The sequence below is a fragment of the Triticum dicoccoides genome, chromosome 7A (genome assembly GCF_002162155.2).
Source record: "Triticum dicoccoides isolate Atlit2015 ecotype Zavitan chromosome 7A, WEW_v2.0, whole genome shotgun sequence".
In the NCBI taxonomy this organism is placed as follows: Eukaryota; Viridiplantae; Streptophyta; class Magnoliopsida; order Poales; family Poaceae; genus Triticum; species Triticum dicoccoides.
The window spans coordinates 575493516-575516739 of NC_041392.1; the positions used below are offsets into that span (position 1 = coordinate 575493516).

Here is a 23224-nt window from a genome sequence, read left to right on the forward strand (position 1 = left end):
GACGAGACGAGCTGCGAGTCTGACACAAGGTTAGAATCCGAGCTCTTCCAGAGTGGTATCTCACTGATGGCTCCCCCCCTCCCCCCCGGAAGGGGCCTTCTTTGCGTTCCACCTAAGCTGCGCAGGAAAGGCCCAAAGCCAATCCCAGGGAACAGTGAAGCTTCATAGGGTCTTTCTGTCCAGGTGTAGGTAGTCTGCATCTTCACAAACATGTCTATTTCACCGAGTCTTCATCCGGAAGCGGCGCCAGAATAGGTTGTGTTTGGAGAGTGGGGAAGAGGACTTGAAGTGGTTGAAAGGATTGATATGATGAATAGGAAACTACCAATTTTTAGATTTTCTTAACAAATTAGATTTAGCAACAAATAGGTTGTCTAGATATACAACTAGGTGAATGACCTACAAGATCCATGATCCACGGTTGCATGCAAGGAAGTGCCTCCTTATTGTGTGGAAAAAAGTTTCCTCTCCCTGACAGCTGGGACCCACCAGCCACATCTTTGCACGCAAGGAAGTGCCTTCTTATTACGCGACAAAAATCGAATCCTCCCCATGACAGACGGGACCAACCAGCTATATCTTCACATGGAAGGAAGTGCCTCCTTATTCCCCATGACAATTGAGATCCACCAGGTCGAAGCGTATGTAACGTTATCTGTTTGGTCGCTAACGTGTACATACATACCGGTCGATCGGTCTCTCTGCCACGATGAACGTGGCCAAGTAAGGAGCGGTAGCAGTTCAGTCAGTCCTGTCTAAATCATGTACAAATACGTACAACCACACTGCAAAAACACGACCATGTACATACATATGAGCGGGGTCTCGAACGTGTACATCAACGGTGTCTTGTTCATCGGCAACCAATCGGCTGGGTCGGAACAGAGGAAACAACGTCGTGTTCATCGGGAGCCAAGCGATTGGGTGAGAATGCGTCTTGTTCACCGGGAGCCATCGGCTTGGACGGAACAACCAAAATGGGGTCATGTTCATTGACCCTCCACCAGCTCGGGGTCTGGTGTATCGCAAAACGGACAAAACGAAATTCTCTTCGACTGCCTACGGTCTAAACGGGGTCATGTCGACTGGCAGGGGTTTCACATACCGCAAAATGGAGGAAACAGACTTCTCGCCAACTGCCTACGGTCAAAACGGGGTCCTGTTCATCGGGAGGGGTGTGGCGTACCACAAAATGGGACTCCACGAACCACTATTCATCTACCGTCATCTTCCTACCGTGCATCTTCACTGTCCACTGTTCATCCACCGTCAACTTCCTCTCCAGCCTCCATGGGGTCCTTTTCATCCACCCCCAATCGACTAGGGTGTGGCGTACCGCGGCACGGCCTCCTCGGGGTCCTGTTCCAACGGCAACCGACTACTACCACGGGGTCATGTTCATCAAACCCCAACTGGCTAGGGAGAGGTGTACGAGCGGGCGGCCGCAACGGGAACTGTTCATCCACAGCCAACCAACCGTCTCGATCGACGCGTCTCGACTCTTGTCTACGTGTATCGCGTGCGCGACAGCAACATGCACTGTTCATCGAGAGGTAACCCAACACCGGCTGACTACATCTCGCATGGGGGCTCGATCGGCTTCAGTAAGCATCGAGAAGGATCGATTGGGTTCAGTTAGGAGCGAAGGAATCACTCGGGTTTAGTTAGCAGCGAAGGGATCGATCAGGTTCAGTACGTAGTGCAAGGGATCGATCGCTCGGGTTCAGTAAGAGAACGCCTTGCTCGGGTTTAGTTAGCGAACATCGGCTCGCACAAACGCGCGCGTACGAGAGAAACATGCAAATGACTGCATCGCTCATGCCCGACCACCCCCGATTGCCCATCGTAACCGGGAACTCCCAGAAATTTTTCTCGCCCTCACTTATACCACGATTTTTTACGTCATAGACGAACCAAAGAATGTCATGCAGGTGCGCCTCCGGCCTGCCCAAAACAAAAGAACCTATTTTCTGTCATAATTGTTTATCATAGAAGTAGGAACCCACCATATCTAAAATGATACGTGTTTTTGTCATAATTATCATCATAGAGTCACAAAGGTGTCACATCCATGATAGAAAAAGTTTTTGTTCGGGCCATGATGTCACAGATGTGTCTTTTTTTGTAGTGGTTGGAGGCTATTGAAGGACAAGGTGCCCAAGGTAGGAGTTTGGAGGAGTTTCAGAACCAGGTGATGTTTATGCTCTTCAGCAGCCTATCTGGCTTTGATGACAAGGTGAAAGACGGAGCAAACGATGGTCGCGAGGTCACCAGTGTGAACGCCAACAACCATGCCAGTGGTGGCGACGATCACAAGAACCACAACCGTTGCAACCGCCTTCTAACCCGTGCCACAACAGAGCAGACATACAAGTCTAATAACCGCCGCCTCCATGACAACCGATGGGCAATTTCATCCCTATGAGATCTGATTGTTTTTGTTGTGCGTTAATGATTAGACTTTATGATTTAGAAGGACAACTATGGGATCTGACCCCTATCACGTGTTGAACATTTTTCAAGTGCACGTTAAACATTTTATAAATAAATAGTGAACATATTTTAAACACAAACTGATTTTTTTTCCAAAATATTATGAGCATATTTTTAAGCATGTGAAACACTATTGAAGTGCCATGAACATTTTTTTTGAATGGTATGAAAAAACTTTAAAAAATTCCGCAATTTTTTTTACATTTCATGAATATTTTTTTAATATGTCACAAACATATTTTTAAATAGGTGAACATTTTTTAAATGTTATGAACATTTATTTGAATGGTTTGATTTTTTTTACAAACTACGGGAAAAATATTTTATTTTCATGTATTTTTTTTCTAAAAATATCATGCGCATATTTCTAAACGTATGAACATTGTTTGAATGTCAGGGACATTTCTTTTTGAAATTTACTATCATATTCTAAAACCACATGAAAAAACTTAACATTCCACAAATATTTTTTAACGGGTGGTACAACAAAAATATGATTTATATGCTATGAAAAATATACTGTTAGATGCTTCATATCCAAAAGAGGATTCCTAGCATATGTTTTTGTGATATATAGTTTATGTTTTATTAGTTAAATACATAAGTTTGGCCAAAAAATACGAGGGGGGGGGGGCGCAATAAACCAGGGAAGGAAGTACCTAAAGAGATTAGGACATGCTAATTGAGAATGAGGAAAGTATCGTTTTCCCGCGAAATCCTCTTTGATGGATCAATTTTTCTCTCAACTTTTATACCGGATCAATCAGCCCCTCAAATCTCTAAAACCGGATCAATTCCCCCCTAAAGTGGTTTTGGACTTGATTTTTGAGTGGTTTTGACCCAGACCGTGCACTTCTCTCGGTTATAACCATGCACTTCACGTCTTTAGTGTGCGCCTAGCTCGCCTCCGTGTCCGGCATGCTCGCCGCTCACCGTCTTCTTGGTCTCGACCAGGCTGCCGCAGAAGTACTCCCACTCCATGCCTACACTGATGCCGATGCTTCCCGAGTAGCCATTTGCTGCCATGCTACTGCTCAAGTCCGATTGCCCGTGCAGGAACCGCTCTGTGTGCCTAGCATCACCCGGACCGGCGTCCAGCTTGGCCGCTGCAGGAGATGAGCTGCATCAGCACCGCCGACGCGCTCATCCGACCGCCCGCGATCACGCCCTGCCGCGCCATGCCCGCATTCTCTTCCTCCCGGCAAGCGGCGGCGGTGTTCGAGGCGGAGGTCACGCAGGCGTCATTCTTCATGAGCATCTCCAGCGTGTCGGGGCTGCTGGACGATGTCGGCAGCGAGATCTCATCAGCTTCGAGCTCTGTCGTAAGCTCTTGTGGCGGAGACGGCTCTGGGCCCCGGTGCCGGCGGCGTCTCTCGCCAGTCCATGTGGCGACGTCCGCCCCAGTGTGTTAGGCTCCCACTACAATAATTCTCTTACATGATCAAGGATACAAGAATTCTGGACGATAGGGTGTTCTAGGTGGAGAAGGGAAGGGGGTCAGGAGAGGAGAGCCGCCGCCTAGCCAATTACATCAACGCCACCCCGCGCAGGAGGGAAACAGGTGATACTTAACCTAGCGAGTGGTGTCCCAGATTTGGGCCGTCAGCCGACTGTTGGGCTTGACTTGTCGACCGGGCCGTTCCGGCCTAATGGGCGTAGCAGTAGTTGGGCCAGGGGGAGCAGAGGCCGTAACACCCCCTCCTCCTTGAGACACAACTTGCCCCCAAGCTGGTGCCCGTGGAAAATGCTGCCGGAGCTCCTCAGAATCTTCCCATGTCGCGAATTCCGATGGCTGATCAGTCCAGCGCACCAAAACCTGAGGTACTTCCGAGCGGCCGCGTTGCGTAGTCCGGCGTTCCAGGATCTCCTCTGGAACCGGACTTGCTGCCGCTGTTGCATGGAGCTGGTCTTGGACTTGTTCAGTTGGCGGAAGAGCTTGACGCAGCTGGGAAACATGGAAGACAGGGTGTATCAAGGTGGAGTGTGGAAGTTGTAGCTTGTACGCGACCGCGCCAACGCGTTGGAGAACCTTGTACGGCCCGAAGTAGCAGAAAGCTAGCTTCTGATTGGCATGGGTAGCCACGGAGCGTTGCACGTACGGTTGAAGCTTGAGGAAAACCCAGTCATCGACGGCGAACACCCGATCAGATCGACGCTTGCCGGCGGAGTCCTTCATGGCTTGGCGCGCTCGAAGAAGATGCTGGCGGATCAAGGCCTCCATCTGCGCGTGGTCTTGCAGCCAATCCGACAAGTCCGGGGAGGCACACGCGACGGGGTTGATGATACCGAAGTAGCGAGGCGCGCGCCCGTAGAGAACCTCAAAGGGAGTGGTGCCCAGAGCAGAGTGTGGTGAAGTATTATACCAAAATTCAGCAAGAGGCAACCATGCATACCATTTTGTAGGGCACGCGTGGACAAAGCAACGAAGGAAGGTTTCGAGACACTGATTGACTCGCTCCGTTTGCCCGTCCATCTGCGGGTGGTGCGCTGTGCTCATCCGCAACTTGGTATGAGTGAGACGGAACAACTCTTTCCACAGGGTGCTCGTGAAGATGGGATCCCGGTTGGAGACAATGGACTCGGGCAATCCATGTAGCTTGTAGACGTGAGCCAGAAACGCCTGCGCCACTTGAAAGGCAGTGAATGGGTGAGATAAGGCAATGAAGTGAGCATAGAGAGAATTTGTCCACAACCACTAAGATGGAATTGCAGCCAGATGAACGGGGAAGACCCTCCACAAAGTCTATTGTGATCATTTGCTATGCTTGGTTAGGCACGGTAATGGCTCCAGCAGGCCGGGGTAACGGACCCGTTCAGGCTTGGCTTGTTTGCATATCTGGCATGCCTCAATAAAGAGCTTGACATGGTGTTTCAGTCCATGCCAGGTGAATAGGCGTCGAACCCGTCGGTAGGTTGCATTAAATCCCGAGTGGCCCCCAATTGCTCCTGTGTGTAGAGCATCCAGAAGTTGTTTCTGTAAGTCCACATTGTCACCCAGCCAAATGCGCCCATGTTGCCGAATGATGCCCTCCTGTAGTGTGTACCCATCGAGGTTGCCTTGCTGTGTGGCCAAGCGGGCCAGCAGGCGTTGAGCCGCGGGGTCGCCCTCAGACCCTTGCTGAACTGCCTCGAGCCAGGCTGGTACTGCAGTGGTAATAGCTGTCAAATCACCATGGGGGGTCCCGGTACGCGCGAGAGGGCATCTGTGGCGCGGTTGTCTGTTCCTTTCTTGTACACAATGCGGTAGCGTAGTCCCAACAGTTTGGCCATTATCTTCTGTTGCCACAGAGTGGCCAGGCGTTGATCTTCAAGGTGAATGAGGCTTCGCTGGTCTGTATGCACAATAAACTCATCATTCTGGAGGTATGTTCGCCAGTGATCAACTTCCATCAGGATCGCCAAGCCTTCTTTCTCATATGTGCTCAGGAGTCGGTTGCGTGGCCCCAACGCACGGCTCAAGTACCCGATCGGGTGCTTATCCTGGGAGAGCACTACTCCAATGCCTTGATCCGATGCGTCTATTTCCAGCTCGAAGGTTTTTGTGAAGTTGGGTAACGCCAGCACCGACGCCGTAACCAGTGCCTGCTGAAGGGCACGGAAAGCGCCGTCTTCGAGGTCTGTCCAGCGAAACACGACACCTTTTTTGAGCAAGTCTGTGAGTGGTCGACTGGTGACTGAGAACCCCCGAACAAATTTGCGGTAATACCCTGCCAGGCCTAAGAATCCACGCACTTCTTTGATGTTGCTGGGCATCGGCCATTGCTGAACGGCCAGAATGTTCTTGTGATCTGTGTGGGCACCTTCCCCACTGATTTCATGGCCCAAGTAGACCAATTTTGGCTGCACGAAAGAGCATTTGCTAAGCTTGACCTTCAGATTGTGTTTTTTCAAGAGCTGGAAGACCTGTTGGAGCAGGCTGAGATGCGAGTCCTCGTCCTCGCTATGTATTAAGATGTCATCAATGAAGACAAGTACGCCTTTTCGAAGCAGAGGTGATAGGACAATGTTCATGCCTCCTTGAAAAGTTGATGGCCCCCCGTAACACCATATGGCATGACCTTGAATTCAAAATGACCATGATGCGTCTTGAATGTCGTTTTGTGCTCATCCTCAGGCCTCATGCGAATCTGATGGTAGCCCGCTCGCATGTCCAAGCTTGTAAAAAACTATGAGCCTGCCAACTCGTCCAAGAGCTCCTCAATGACTGGTAGAGGGTAACGATTCTTGATGGTTACCGCGTTGAGGTGCCGGTAATCGACGCAGAATCACCAAGTGAGGTCTTTTTTCTGTACCAGCAAGACCGGGGATGCGAAAGGACTAAAGTTGGGATGAATGATGCCCTGCTCTAACATCTCAACCAGTTGCTTCTCCACTTCATCCTTCTGTCCTGGGTTGTGCCTGTATGGACGCAGGTTCACTAGACGGGCTCCGGGAACCAGCGGAATCGAGTGGTCAAAAAATCTTTGTGGTGGCAATCCTTTTGGTTCTTCAAACAGGACTCCATATTGCTCGACGAGATTTCCAATCGCCGCCGGTAATGGGGGCTGCTCCATGTCTTGCACAGTAGCACATAGCTGAACCACCCTGGTGAATGCATCTTGCTCGAGCAGATGGTGTAGTTCCACCCCTGAGATGAGATCACATCGAGTAACATCGGCTCGGGCACCGCAGAGATGCACTGGAACTCCGTTGTATTGAAAATCCATCGTCTTCTCCAGCCAATGCACTTGCATCGGGCTGTGACAAGCCAGCCAATCAATTCCCAGTATCACATCGTAACATCCTAGGGGCAAGACCTTGAGGTCAGTGGTGAATTTGACCACCTGGGAACGCCATTCGCACTTGGGTATCTCCTGATCACTGCGAAGGACGCCGCCATTAGCAACGCGCACAGACAGTGGGCGGCGCGCGCTCTAGACCCCTTACAGTTGATGAGCCAAGGTCGAGCTAATGAAGCTATGAGAGGATCCAGAGTCCACCAGCATTAAGACCTCTCGGTCCTGCACCCAGCCGTGCAATCGCATTGTTGTGGGTGATTCGGCTCCTTCGAGGGCTTCCTTGTACAGAACACAACAGTCTGCTTCACTTGGCGCAGATTCCCCTTGCCCTTGCTCGGCAGGCTGGCCTTGTAGCATTTCAAGAAGCTCTTCGACGACATGTAGTTGTACCGTAGGGGCGCACCGGTGCTCGCGACTCCATCGCTCGCCGCAGGTGAAGCAGAGACCCTTGGCACATTGATAGGCACGGAGAGCCGCCAGCTTGTCATCATTAGAGGTGAACTTGTTGTTGTCGTGGTCGCGACGGTCCTCTCGTCGCGCCTCCGGTACCGCGACGCCTGGCTTCGGTGGGGGTGGCGGAAGCGGCAGTGCCGTGCGCGGCGTAGCGTGTCCAGTCACTGGTAGCGAAGGTGGAAACGAGTGGCGCCCATCGTCCCGCCGGAATGCGTCCACCACTTCTTCCTGCAAACATGCGAGATCCACAGTAGTATCCAGAGTTTGGGGTCAATGCAAGACAACAGCTGCATGAATATCACGCTGCAAACCCTCCATGAGTTGGGTAACAAAAAATGCAGGATCCCAAGAGGGGTGATGTGCCAGGAAGTGATGCATAATTTGAGTAAATTGCTCTGCATATTCTGCCACTGTGCCGGTTTGTTTCAACCTATTAAACTGCCTTAACAGGTTCTGGAATTCCTCACGTCCAAACCGGGTGCAGATTGCAGCAGCAAAACCCCCCCAATCCTGATACTGCAAGTGAGCTTGGGAGGATTGGAGCCAGGTGAGCACCCCATCTGTGAAATACATGGCAGCGCAACTAACCCAATTGTCAGGGCTAAGGGTGCAGACACGAAAGTAAGCTTCACATTTAAGACGCCAAGCCTTCGGGTTCGTCCCATCGAAAACAGGGAAATCGAACCGCGGCAGTGGAGGAAAACGGTGATACCCCCGGTCCCCTAAGAACGATTGCTCGCCATATAGAAGGAAATCAGACATACCAGTGGCCAGAGGCAATTGTGGGGTGTGATTGTCACCCACCGATTTCCCCCGAAGATCATGTGCAACGCCGTGGTCACCGGGCCCGTGACTGCCGTCACCGCGAGCGTGTGGCTGCTCGCCTGGTCGAGCGAGGGACGCGCCGGCCATGGCCGGAAGCAGGGCGGCAGGTCGAAGAGGCAGATCAGGGGCGCCGTCTCCTTCGGCAGCACCGGATCGGGCGCCTGCTCAGACACCGGGCATGGTGCCTGGATGTGTTGGCGGAGATCGGTCACCTCCGCAGGCAACTCGTCGACGGATCGCTCGATCGCCGGACGCCACCCTTGAAGCTCGAGAACCACCGGGTGGATCTCACTGATCTAGGCGGACATGGCACTGATCCTCGCCGTCAGGTAAGCCAGAGCCTTGTTGACCTCCTCCATGGCCGTGACCTTGCCCCGCTGTGTCTGGATAATTGAAGGAAAGCAGCCGGCCAGATTGATGGTGGTGAGAAATTTTTTGGGGTGGATCGGGATGGCTCTGATGCCACTTGTTAGGCTCCCACTACAATAATTCTCTTACAGGATCAAGGATATAAGAATTCTGGCCGATCAGATGTTCTAGGTGGAGAAGGGAAGGGGACCGGGAGAGGAGAGCCGCCGCCTAGCCGATTACATCAACGCCACCCCGCACAGGAGGGGAACAGGTGATACTTAACCTAGCGAGTGGTGTCCCAGACTTGGGCCGCCAGCCAACTGTTGGGCTTGACTTGTCGACGGGGCCGTTCCAGCCCAATGGGCGTAGCAGTAGTTGGGCCAGGAGGAGCAGAGGTCGTAACACAGTGCCACTGCACGACGACCACACTGTACTCGCCGATGTCGAAGGAGATCGAGTTCTTGCATTGGCCGTGGCCCCTGCTAATGGACGCTGTGGGCATCTCCTCGTTCCCGACCTAGCATCTAGAGGTGGAGGAGGACAAGGATGAGCCAGTGGAGGCGTCGTGCAGGGAGGAGGCGGAGCAGCTCGGAGCCCTTGAGCGCGTACTCAGCGCTGCTGGCGCCTGGCGGGTGCACGGGAACGTCGGCGGTGAGGTCGTGCCAGTCTGCCAGACATAGCCGGTCTTGTAACTCCGCTTGGAGGACCAGGAGTAGGCGTCTCCCATGCAGGCGCCCCGAAGCACGGTCAGCTTGTCCAGCACATCTGCGCATCGACATTGTTAATTAGTAAGCAGAGGTAGAACCTGAGTCCATGACTGGCAGGATCTGAAGCGATATGGAATGGAGGAGAGCAGAGCGGGTACATGGGGCGGGTCAAAACCACTCAAAATCAAGTCCAAAACCACCCCAGGGGGGAACTGATCCGGTTTTAAAGATTTGAGGAGCTGATTGATCCGGTATTAGAGTTGAGGGGGAAATTGCATCATAGAGGATTTCATGGGAAAATGATACTTTCCTCATTGAGAATAACACGTCAGTTTTTCAGTCAACTGGTGGTACGATTCAGGAATACTATTGATGACATCAATAGTTTTGTTGAATTGGGAAGTTCATGGAAATAGAAGGAGTCCGAAACATTGTTTATGTAGGGTCCTATCTTAGATGCTTAGACATCGCTTAGGTTATAAGGCGCCTTGGCAACTCCTTACAAATATGGCCGTTGTACGTGCTTAGGCGTCAACGCCGATGGTGCTCGCCTTAGGTCGCCTTACCGCTTATAAACAATGGTTCCAAAATGAAACATATAGCATGAAATCCTCCATCTTTTTTGCAAACATGATGCAAGCAAAGAGATAACCTCCGAACCCACCAAAGTATAAAATAAGACATTCTTATCTAGAAAATAAATCTAGATCAAGCCTTTTGGAGCTCTTGTGAGCGAGGGTTTTGTCTCAAACCTTCCACCATAGATCTACAACCATGCATGTTTCTTTTCTCGTCCTCCTTGCTATTAGAGTCATCACGTCTCGTCAGGTCACACCTCAATCACCCCAACCATCGCCACCACTTGTTGGTGGTAGTGGAAAGAAGAGAAAAAACTAGGAGGAGGAAGCATGTGGGCATGGTTGTCACAGATAAAGTGGGCTGTTGAGGAGGTAAAGGGTATGGAATAGAACACCTTGCTCCCCCAGATGAGTGGTCCAATGAAGCAAAGGATCATCGAGCAACATTATCGGTTGTTTGAGGTGTTTGGTTGTATCGAGTTTTCTTTCACTATGTTGATGCAATTGTTTCTAGTTCTCTAATGCCATCTTCAATTGATTTGAATGTGGAGGTTGGTGTGATTTGGGTAAATGGTAAAAATAGTTAAATTTACATTTCCTCAAATTTCATGCGACACCTTGTTTGTCTTCGAAAAAACTCAAAATTTGAAACTTATCCAGGTGGGGTGCCTCCTCTCCATGTTGACATGAAATTTTTATGTTTTGTGTTTTTGTTAGGTTGTTATCGTCTTTGCATAACACCTACTGCAACATTGATGGATGAAATAACCTAGTTAACTAGATGATACCCCGCGCATTGCTACGGTAACTTTATGAAAAAATGTGTAAATAGTTGCTAAAAATAACTAAATCTAATGAAAAGAATATATAAGCTTGAAAATGAATAAAAGAAAGTCTCTAAAAATAGAATATAAACTTTTGAATTACTGTTAAAAATATCATTTCAAGCAAAAATGTGAAGGATGACTAACATGCATGTATGATGTGGCAGCGTTACATGCATAGACTAATGCAAAAAAATTGTAAATTATAAGTTCGCTTATGTGGCAAATTTTGCATGGCTTAATGCATGGCTTAGTGGGAGAGAAGACTTAAATGCATGGCCTTAAGGCCTGTTCTGCAGCCCTCCAGCTTCCAACTCCACAAATTCCAAACTTGGAGTTGGGCCGAATGTTTTAGCTCCTAGAAGTGGAATCTGAGAAGCTGAGGCAACCCGTAGTGCAAAAATGCGAAGCTGGAAAAGCCGAGCTCCACCAAATTGAGAAGCTGGGAGTTTGTCATATTTAAAAAAACTTGCCACCGCCAAAGAAAACGGTTCGTCCTCCTCCCCTTCGAAATAGATGGCACGAGCGGCCCCCCTCGAATCGATACAACAATTCCTCTCTCGTACACAAGCTGGCCGACCTGGGCTGGTCCAGCCGACCCATTTTGGCGCTCAAACAAGCCAGCGATGCTGCCAGCCCGTGATGACGAGGCAAGAAGCTGGCGATGCTATCGAACACATTCGTGTCGCTGCATGGAGTTGGAAGCTGCAATGAGAAGCTGGATTTGAGGAGTTTGTGGAGTTGGGTGGACATTAGAACATGCCCTTAGTGGGGACGTTCGCTTATTTGGCAGATTTTGCATGGCTTAGTGGAGGAGAATACTTAAGTGCATGGCCTTAGTGGGGACGTTGAGGTGGACACTTTGCATGTTGAGAGAATTGGGACCAGCTTCTTAAGAATGTAAGATTTGATGAGCGCAAATCAAAGGCACAAACATGATATCAAGGGCAACAGTAAAAATAAATGAGGGTTTGACATGTTTACAATTTGAGCGTCCACTTCCATTCGGGAACAACTAGCAAATTGGCAGTTGCAAATCCGTCTTTAGAGCACGGGCATCATCTTTATATCACACATAAAATACTACAAATGTAAATAATTTTTTATTTGTATATGTCTAATGTGCCTAGTCCATATTATCCATCTGTATTGATATTATAAGGTATACAATCTTAATTTAGTCCGGGGAACAATAGCTTATTCATGTTTTTAAAGAATACAGAACTGTGAAAGGGCCTAAATATTTTAGATTATTTCCATACAACAGTCTAATTGAATCTCATTAATTGATTGTGCATAACTGAAATACTTTCTGTTGGAAAAGCAGAAGGAGCCCTAGCCTCGGCCCCAACCGATACCCACATCCATCTGTGACACCTAGATTAGTTAGAAGTACATAACAAACAAAATGACAGTTACTTCCACAAGTTCGTTACATTCATAAATTCCCATGGGTATTTTCTATTATGAAATTTTATCACATGTGCTTTCCTTTATCTCCAATAAGCTGTAGTTAAATTTAATTAGGCTTTGAATATCCTTATCATAAGGCTACAATAAAACTTCTTGCTTCACACCAAATTTTCTAAGAGCTCAACATATTCATAATATGGGATGGTTATGTAAAACATCTGTAACATCTTGCAAGAAAAAAATATTAATAGTAATAAGCCATAAAAGGTGCAAACATGTCATCAAAGAGTACATGAACTCTTCGAAAATTATATCACCTCAGTGTCTCCACAACATGCCCTAAAATTATTTGAGTTTCTTTGGAATGTTTTTCACAAGAAAATAGCTTCTCTATAGCCCTTTTGTAGTATCTTAGATAGTTTCAGTACCAGTCCATCCAACAGACATTTGTTTCGAGCAAAGACCAACTAATGAAATTTTGTGTATATATTCATTTCCTTCATTTTAGTACCAAGAATTGACATTTTTTACATTTCTTTTCCATATAATTGTTCAAAATGGAAGTCTATATCTTTTGAATTGATAGTTTGGAGTACTCATCTAGATCTTCCCAACATAAATATCAAGTAAGACATCATAATAACCTACCATAGCGGAACAAAAGTCTAGAACTTATTTTGAGACAAATATAGCTCTCCCCTACAGCGTTTGCGCGAACGGGCGGACGCAACAAATGTTGTGTGTGAACCGTTTTCAGAAATTTCCATATATGCACAATGGGTATTAGTTTTGGGGAAGTTTCATCGAGTTTTTTCCTTTATTTTTCAACTAGTTTATCGGTTTTCATTTTTAGATTTTTCTTTTAATTGTTTGTTCATTTTTCTATCCTTTTCTTCTTATTTTTCCTTTCTGTAATACACGGTGACATTTTTACAAATACATCTTGTTTTTTGAATACATGTAAAATATTTTTTAGATCCACAACAATTTTTTTTTCAAGTTCATATTGAACACTTTTCCGAAAACATGTTCGTTTGTCGAACACACGTTAAACATTTATGAATACACGATGACCATTTTTTAAACATGTCAGGAACACATATTTGAATATTAGAAACATTTTCAAATGTCATAAACATATTTTTAATGGTACAGAACATCTCCTTAAAATACGTGAAGAATTTTGTACATTTTATGAACATTAAAACAATGTGACGGGCATATTTTTAAATGTATGAACATTTAAAAATATCATGAACATATTTTTAAACATGTGAAACGTTATTAAAGTGTCATGAAATTTTTTCTTTGAATTGTACGAAACAAATTTTGAACATTTTGCGAACATATTTTTTACATTTCATGAATATTTTCTTTATAATGTCATAAACATAACTTTAAATGCTTGAACATTTTTAATGTTTTGAACACTCTTTTGAATGGTTTGAATTTTTTACAAACTACGTGAAAAACTATTTACATTTACATTATTATTTTTCTAAAAATGTCATGAACATATTGTAAACGTGTGGAATTTTTTTAAATGTCGCAAGCATTTCTTTTTGAAATTTACTATCATTTTCTAAAACCATATAAAAAAACTTAATATTCCACAAATATTTTTTAAGTGTGGTACAACCAAATATGATTTATATGCTATAAAAAGTGTACTATTAGATTCATATTCAAAAGAGGTTTCCCACCATATGTATTTGTGATACATAGTTTATGTTTTATTAGTTAAATTTGTAAGCTTGAACCAAAATAGGAGGGGATCCAATAAACCCGAACAGAGGAAGTAACTAAAGTGACTAGGACATGCTAATGGAGAATGACACGTTTGTTTTTTCCGTCTATTGGTGGTGCGATTCAGGAATTCCATAATTACCAACATGGTCACATGCCACCACAAGAGCATGCGCCGCACCGTCTATTCACACTGCACACACCCCTTGCCAGCCTGGGTGTCATGGCTTGCAACCACCAGAAACGCCCTACCACTACATGGGCACGCACCACACTGTGTTCGCGTTACGGCTAATAACACCACTACATGCCCCAGGGATATATGTGGTGCACCGGGGCATTGGTCACCCGTTGCACAATAAAAAATGTTCAAAAAATTCAGAAAGAATTTAGTGCATTGACCAACATCAATGTACGTTCTCACAAAAATTCAAATTAAATTTTGAAACATTGTTCGAGATACAGGAATGAAAAATTTGAACACTGAATAGTACATAACATAAGTTGGGCTTCAGTTTTGGCCCATTATTGCATTGATGTCAAATTTATCATTTTTGTATCTTGAGCATTGTTTTGAATTTTGATTTAATTTTTGTGACAACATACATTGATATTGTGTCGATGCACTAAGTTTTTTCCGGATTTTTTTCCGAACATTTTTGAATGTAAACGGGGTCCGGTGCACGGTAGCACAAATTGCCTCGGTGCACTAGATACGTTCCCCCAACCAAAAATGACGGTTTTGTTTTCCTCACACACAAACAATAAATGATAGGAAGCACCAAAAGCCATGTGTCGTGTGTATGCCATAATTATGAACATGGCCACACGCCACCACATGAGCATGCGTTGTAACGTCTATTTACACTCCACACATCCCTTCCAGCATGGTCGGCATCATGCCGTGCAACCACCAACTTCGACCTACCACTACACGAGATGCACCATATTCACATTTACGCGTAATAATGCCACAGTATCAGTTTGCATCACGGTGCCAATATGCATTCAGCAACTCCCCCTCCTCTAAGACTCAACTAAAAACAACAGTTTTCATTGTCCCGCACATAGGCAATAAGTGCTATCACCGTGTGTCGCTTCTATGCCACAATTGCCCACCTAAGCCCACGTCGTATCTATTAACGCTCCACACAACCCTTGCCTTCCTGGTTGACGTCATGGTGTGCAACCACCATCCCTGAACTACCTACAGAAGCATGCGGTGCGTTGTGTTCACATTTATGCCTAAAACCACTGCCCTAGCCACTCCGCGTTTTCGTCAAGGTGCCAATATGCACCCAACAATTCCCCCTTCCCAAGGTCCCAATCAAAAATGTCGGTTCCGTCTTCCTCACGCACAAGCAACTATAGATATGAAGCACCAAAAGTCATATGATATTGAAGGACAAGGTGCCCAAGGTAGGAGTTTGGAGGAGTTCCAGAACCAGGTGATGTATAGGCTCTTCGGCAGCCTATCTGACTCCGTTGACAAGGTTAAAGACAGAGCTAACAGTGGTTTCGAGGTCACCAACGTGAACGCCAACAACCACGTCGGTGGTGATGACGATCACCATAACCACAACCGTCGCAACCGCCTTCCAATCCATGCCACAACAAAGTACACATACAAGTATAATAACCGCCGCCTCACAACCGATGGGTAATTTCACCCCTGTGAGATATGATTGTTTTTGTTTTGTGTTAATGATTAGGCTTTATGATTTCGAGGGACAACTATGGGATCTGACTCCTAACACATGTTGAACATTTTTCAAATACACGTCGAACATTTTGTAAATAAAAGGTGGACATATTTTAAACACAAACTGATTTTTTTTCCAAAATATCATGAACATATTTGTAAACATGTGAAACATTATTGAAGTGTCATAAACATTTTTCTTTGAATTGTACGAAAAAACTTTCAAAAATTGCGAGAACATTTTTTTACATTCCATGCACATTTTTCTTAAATGTCACAAACATATTTTTAAATGTGTGATTTTTTAAATGTTATGAACATTTGTTTGAATGGTTATTTTTTTACAAACTACGTCAAAAAATATTTGCATTTCATGTTTTTTTCTTCTAAAAATGACATGTACATATTTTTAAAGTATGAACATTGTTTAAATGTCATGGACACTTCCCTTTGAAATTTACTATCATTTTCTAAAACCACATGAAAATACTTAACATTCCACAAATATTGTTTAACGTGTGGTACAACAAAATATGATTTAGATGCTATGAAAAGTATATTGTTCGATTCATATCCAAAAGAGGATTCCCACCATATGTTTTTGTGATATATAGTGTATGTTTTATTAGTTAAATTTATAAGTTTGACCCAAAATACCCGGGGCAATAAACCAGGACGAAGGAAGTTACTAAAGAGATTAGGACATGCTAATTGAGAATAACACGTCTATTTTTTCCATGAACTGGTGGTATGATTCAGGAATACTACTGACGACATCGACAATTTTTTATTGAATTGAGAAGTTCTTGGAAAGTAAAGGAGTTCCAAACATTGTTTATGAAGGGTCATACCTTAGACGCTTAGGTGGTAAGGCACCTTGGCAACGCCTTACAAATATGACCGCTTTAGGTGCTTAGGCATCAGCGCGGATGGTGCTCGCCTTACCGCTTATAAACAATGGTCCCAATACGAAACGTGTATCATGAAATCCTCCATCTTTTTTTGCAAACACACTGCAAGCAAAGAGACAACCTCTAACCCCCACCAGAGTATAAAATAAGACATTCTTATCCAGAAAATAAATCTAGGTCAATCTTTTTGTAGATCTTGGAAGCGAGGGTTTCGTTGCAAACCTTCCACCATAGATGTACAACCATGCATGTTTCCTTTCTCGTCCTCCTTGCTATTAGAGTCATCATGTCTCGTTAGGTCACACCTCAATCGCACCAACCATCGCCACCACTTGCTGGTAGCAGTGAGAAGAAGAGAAAAACCCTAGGAGGAAGCAGGAGGGCATGGATGTCAACAGATAAAATGGGGGCTGTTGAGGAGGAAAAGGGTCTGAAACAGAACACCTTGGTTCTCCCCGGTTAAGTGGTGTAATGAAACGAAGTATCACCGAGAAGCATTGTTGGTTGTTTGAGGTGTTTGGTGCTATCGAGTTTTCTTTCACTAGGTTGATGCCATTAGTTCTAGGTTCTCTTATGCATCTTCAATGGAATTGACTGTGGAGGTTGGTGTGATTTGAGTAAATGCTAAAAATACTTAAATTTACATTTCCTCACATTCCGTGCATTCCGTGTGACCCCTTGTGTGTCTTTGTAAAAACTCAAAATTGGAAATATTTTCAGGTGGGGTGCCTCCCCTCCATGTTGACATGAAATTTTTATCCTGTTTGTCTTTATTAGGTTGTTGTTGTCTTTTCATGACACCTACTACAACATAGATGGATGGACCAACCTAGGTAATTTGATGAGCGCAAATTAAAGGCACACACGGGATATCAAGGGCAAAACAGTAAAAATAAATGAGCATTTGGCATGTTTGCAATTTCAGCGACCACTTCCATTCTGAAAAAAACTAACAAATTGGCAGTTGCAAATCCGTCTTTAGTGCATGGGCATCATCTTTATATCATACGTAAAATGACACAAATGGTAAAAAAAAAAATTATCTGCATATGTCAAATGTGCCCAGTCCATATTATCTATCTGTATTGATATTATAAGGTATATAATCTTAATTTAATACGGGGAACAATAGTGTACATTCATGTTTTTTAAGAGGGATAAGTATATTTTTCATCCTTAAATTCTTTCGAAAGTATAGAAATCGTCCCTCAATTACGAAACCAGTAAAACTCAGTCCCTAAACTATTCAAACCGGATAATTTCCGTCCCTAATAACACTTCCGGCGGTTTTTAGTGTGATGTGGACCTGGTTTTGACTAGCACTGGCCACGTGGCCCGGTTTAACCGCCATGCCACTGTAGCAAACGGGCGAGAAGGTGTTCCACGCCGGCGCGCGCCAGCTCGTCCTCAGCCAGCCGCACCACGTCCTCTGTACGTCCCGTTCAGCATTCCCGTATGCTCCGTGAGGCGTATGGCGGCCAGGGATGCCAGCCGCCGTACCCGGAGATGTCAAGCTGTCACGGTGCAGCCGAGCCTTCGCGTCGTTCCAGGTGCCTCACCGGCAGCCGGTGTCGGCGCCGCTCGTCGACTAGTGCGTGCCCATCCACGCGTGTCACTACATGCCACCTCCGCCGCCGTATCGTTCGAGCTCAAGGTGGCACGCAAGGTGGCCGTGGCCGAGCTCGAGGTAACGCACACGGGGGCCGAGCTCGAGGTAGCAGGCGGGCGAGGTTGCGTAGGCTGAGGCTGCCGAGCACCTCCAGGTCGGCAAGAAACTCACGGGGCCGCGTCCGAATTCATTAGCCGCCATCGCCGTTCTTGCAGTCGCCGACGCCCAGCCATGCACATGGATTCCATGGAAGCCGTCATGGAAGCCGTACGCACGAACACAGGAAGCACGCCGGCAACACAGCTAGCCAGCTGCACCTGCAAGCTCTGCTAGTCAACCACACGCACATGCTCGACCAACCTTAGCAAGCCAATGCCATGGCCGAGGGAACGCGCATGCGGCACTAGGCTGGCAACGCCGCCGTGCGCCCTGGTCGGCCTCGCCGCCGCGCACTTTGGCTTGCCCCGCCACCTCCGTCTGGTCAAAAATCTGCACAGCCTCGACGCCGCTCACAGTACTGGGCACCATGCTGGACTCTGCTCGTTGAGTCAAGGATTATGCTGGCGCCGTCGCGCACGATTTGTGCCGCCACAACAGGTCAGGGGAAGATACAATGTTGGGTAGGGCGAGGACAGCCTGAGTGTTTGGTGTGTTGGGCTCCTCCGCCGTCATCCAGTGCGCGAACAGCGCCATCACGAGGAACCCGCCGGCGCCGGCATGCGCTTCTTGTTGGCGCACTCGATGGTTCGGCCACGGCAGCGCGCCAGCTCGACTGCTTCCAAGCGCTGAGCTTCGTGCGATGAAGGAGCAGCTACCGGCGTCCATCAGCTCCCGAAACCTAAGCTTAAGAGATGCGGCGATCAAACCGGGCCACGTGGCCAGTGCTACTCAAAACTAGGTCCACATCATACTCAAACCGCCAGAAGTGTTATCAGGGACAAAAATTATCCGGTTTGATTAGTTCAGGGACTGAGTTTTACTGGTTTCGTAATTCAGGAACGATTTCTATACTTTTGAAGGAATTCAAGGACGAAATATATACTTATCCCTTTTTAAGAATACAAAACTGTGAAAGGGCCTAAATATTTTAGAGTATTTCCATACAATAGTATAACTGAATCACATTAATTGATTGCACATAACGGAAATCCTTTCTGTTGGATAAGGGGAAGGAGCCCTAGCCTCGGCCCCAACCGATACACACATCCATACACTAAGTTTAGTTAGGAGTACATAACAAACAAAATAACAGTTACTTCCACAAGTTGGTTACATTCGTAAATTCCCATGGGTAATTTATAGTATGAAATTCTATCACATGTGTTTTCCTTTATCTCCACTAAGTTGTAGTTAAATTTAATTAGGCTTTGAATATCCTTATCAAAAGGCTACAATAAAACTTCTTGCTTCACACCAAATTTTCTAAGAGTTCAACATATTCATAATTGGGATGGTTATGTAAAATATCTTTAACATCTTGCAAGAAGAAAATATTTATAGTAATAAGCCAAAAAAGCTACAAACATGTCATCAAAGAGTACATCAAGTCTTAGAAAATTGTACTCACCTCAGTGTCTCGGCAATGTGCCATTAAAATATTTGGTTTCCTTTGAACACCGTTATTTTGACAAGAAAATAGCTTGTCTATAGCCCTTTTGTAGTTTCTTTGATAATTTCAGTAACAGTCTATCCAAAAGACATTTGTTTTTAGCAAAGACCAACTAATTAAATTTTGAGTATATATTCATTTCCTCCATTTCGGTATCAATAATTGACATATTTGACCTTTCTTTTCCATCTAATTGTTCAAAATGGAAGTATATAGCTTTTGAATCGATAGTTTGGAGTACTCATCTAGACCTTCTGTGACGCCCCCGATTCAATCGTACACTAATCATGCACGCAAATGTGTACGATCAAGATCAGGGACTCACGGGAAGATATCACAACACAACTCTACAAATAAAATAAGTCATACAAGCATCATAGTACAAGCCAGGGGCCTCGAGGGCTCGAATACAAGTGCTCGATCATAGACGAGTCAGCGGAAGCAACAATATCTGAGTACAGACATAAGTTAAACAAGTTTGCCTTAAGAAGGCTAGCACAAACTGGGATGCAGATCGAAAGAGGCGCAGGCCTCCTGCCTGGGATCCTCCTAACTACTCCTGGTCGTCGTCAGCGGGCTGCACGTAGTAGTAGGCACCTCCAGTGTAGTAGGGGGTCGTCGTCGACGGTGGCGTCTGGCTCCTGGACTCCAGCATCTGGTTGTGACAACCAGAAGGAAAGGAAAGGGGGAAAAAGGGGGGAGAAAGCAACCGTGAGTACTCATCCAAAGTACTCGCAAGCAAGGAGCTACACTACATATGCATGGGTATATGTGTAAAGGGCCATATCAGTGGACTGAACTGCAGAATGCCAGAATAAGAGGGGGATAGCTAATCCTGTCGAAGACTACGCTTCTGGCAGCCTCCGTCTTGCATCAAGTAAAAGAGTGTAGATTGAAGTCCTCCAAGTAGCATCTCCAAATAGCATCTCATAGCATAATCCTACCCGGCGATCCCCTCCTCATATCCCTGAGGTAGAGCGACCACCGGTTGTATCTGGCACTTGGAAGGGTGTGTTTTATTAAGTATCCGGTTCTAGTTGTCATAAGGTCAAGGTACAACTCCAAGTCGTCCTGTTACCGAAGATCACGGCTATTCGAATAGATTAACTTCCCTGCAGGGGTGCACCACATAGCCCAACACGCTCGATCCCATTTGGCCGGACACACTTTCCTGGGTCATGCCCGGCCGCGGAAGATCAACACGTCGCAGCCCCACCTAGGCACAACAGAGAGGCCAGCACGCCGGTCTAAACCTAAGCGCGCAGGGGTCTGGGCCCATCGCCCTGAGCACACCTGCACGTTGTGAGGGCGGCCGGAAGCAGACCTAGCCTAGTAGGCGTTCCAGTCCAATCCGGCGCGCGCCGCTCCGTCGCTGACGTCTGAAGTGCTTCGGCTGATACCACGACGTCGGGATACCCATAACTACTCCCGCGTAGATGGTTAGTGCGTATAGGCTCGTAGCCGACTCAGATCAAATACCAAGATCTCGTTAAGCGTGTTAAGTATCCGCGAACGCCGAACAGGGCCAGGCCCACCTCTCTCCTAGGTGGTCTCAACCTGCCCTGCCGCTCCGCCACAAAGTAACAGTCGAGGGCCGTCGGGAACCCAGGCCCACCTCTACCGGGATGGAGCCACCTGTCCTTTCAGCCCCCTCGTCAGAATCACTTGCGGGTACTCAATGAGCTGACCCGACTTTAGTCACCATCTGTATAGTATGTATGTATGTATAGTATATACCCGTGATCACCTCCCAAGTGATCACGGCCCGATAGTATAGCAAGGCAGACTGACAAGAATGTAGGGTCACTGATGGAACACTAGCATCCTATACTAAGCATTTAGGATTGCGGGTAAGGTATCAATGACTGTAGCAGCAATGACAGGCTATGCATCAGAATAGGATTAACGGAAAGCAGTAACATGCTACACTACTCTAATGCAAGCAGTATAGAGAAGAGTAGGCGATATCTGGTGATCAAAGGGGGGGCTTGCCTGGTTGCTCAGACAAGGAGGGGTCGTCGGTGACGTAGTCGTACTCGGTGGCATCAGCGTCGGTCTCGTAGTCTACCGGAGATAAGAGGGGGAAGAAACAATGAATACAATGCAAACATAAACACGACGATGCGTGACATGACAATGAGCGGTGCTAGGTGTGCCCTAACGTGGTATGAGGTGGTACCGGTTAAGGGGGGAAACATCCGGGAAAGTATTCCCGGTGTTTCGCGTTTTCGGGCAGAGGAGCCGGAGGGGGAAAGTTGCGAGTTCGATAGGTTAGGGGTGTGTGGCGAACGAACGGACTGCGTATCCGGATTCGTCTCGTCGTTCTGAGCAACTTTCATGTAGAAAGTATTTTAATCCGAGTTACGGATTAAAAGATATGATTTTCTAAAGATTTTATTAATTTCTGGAATTTAATTAATTATTTAATTAATTCGAAAATGAATTAATGACATCAGCATGATGTCATGCTGACATCAGCAGTCAACAGAGTTGACTGGTCAACCTGACCAGTGGGTCCCACTGGTCAGTGACACATTTTAATTAACAGGTTAATTAAACTATTCATAATTAATTAAGGGGGGTGGGCCCCACTGTCATACTAATTAATTAGCTAATTAACAGTAGTTAATTAAGTTAATTAATCATTAGTTTAATTAATTTTAATTGGTTAATTTAATCAGAATTAAGTTAATTAATTAGTTAATTAATTAGTTAATTAATTAATTTCATTATTTATTTATTATTACTATTATTTTCTAATTTTTTTTTTTATTAAAACGTTCTCTGGGCGGGGGCCCACTTGTCATTGGCCCCGGGGGCCTTAGCGGATCGGGCGCAGGGGCGGGTCGGGCATTGCGGCGCCCGACTGGGCGTTCGCCCAGATCGCCGGGGCGAGGAGGCCCAGGGCAGCTTGCAGGCGCGGGCGCCGGCGAGGCCATGGCGGGGCGAGGAGCTAGCGGCAGAGGGCAGTGGGGAGGCGCGGGCGAGCACACGACGATGCGGGGAACAAGGGGCGTGCGCGGGCATAGGAGGGAGGGCGCGTGCTGCCCGGAGCGCGAGCTTCGGCACACGGCGGCGACGATGCGGGCGATGGCCACGACGGGGAGCACGAGCGGCACGACGAGCAAGGACGGCAAAACGCCGGCGAGCTAGGGAGAGGCCACGGCCGTGTGCGAGCGCGGCGGGCGTAGGGGAACGGAGGCCGAGGGCCTCACCGGGCTTTGT

At 46.7% G+C, this 23224-nt stretch overlaps 1 pseudogene; it reads right to left on the minus strand.

Moving 5' to 3' along the window:
• Positions 1–3378: 3378 nt before the first annotated feature.
• Positions 3379–18918, minus strand: LOC119333644 (annotated as a pseudogene).
• Between the last annotated feature and the right edge of the window lie 4306 nt (positions 18919–23224).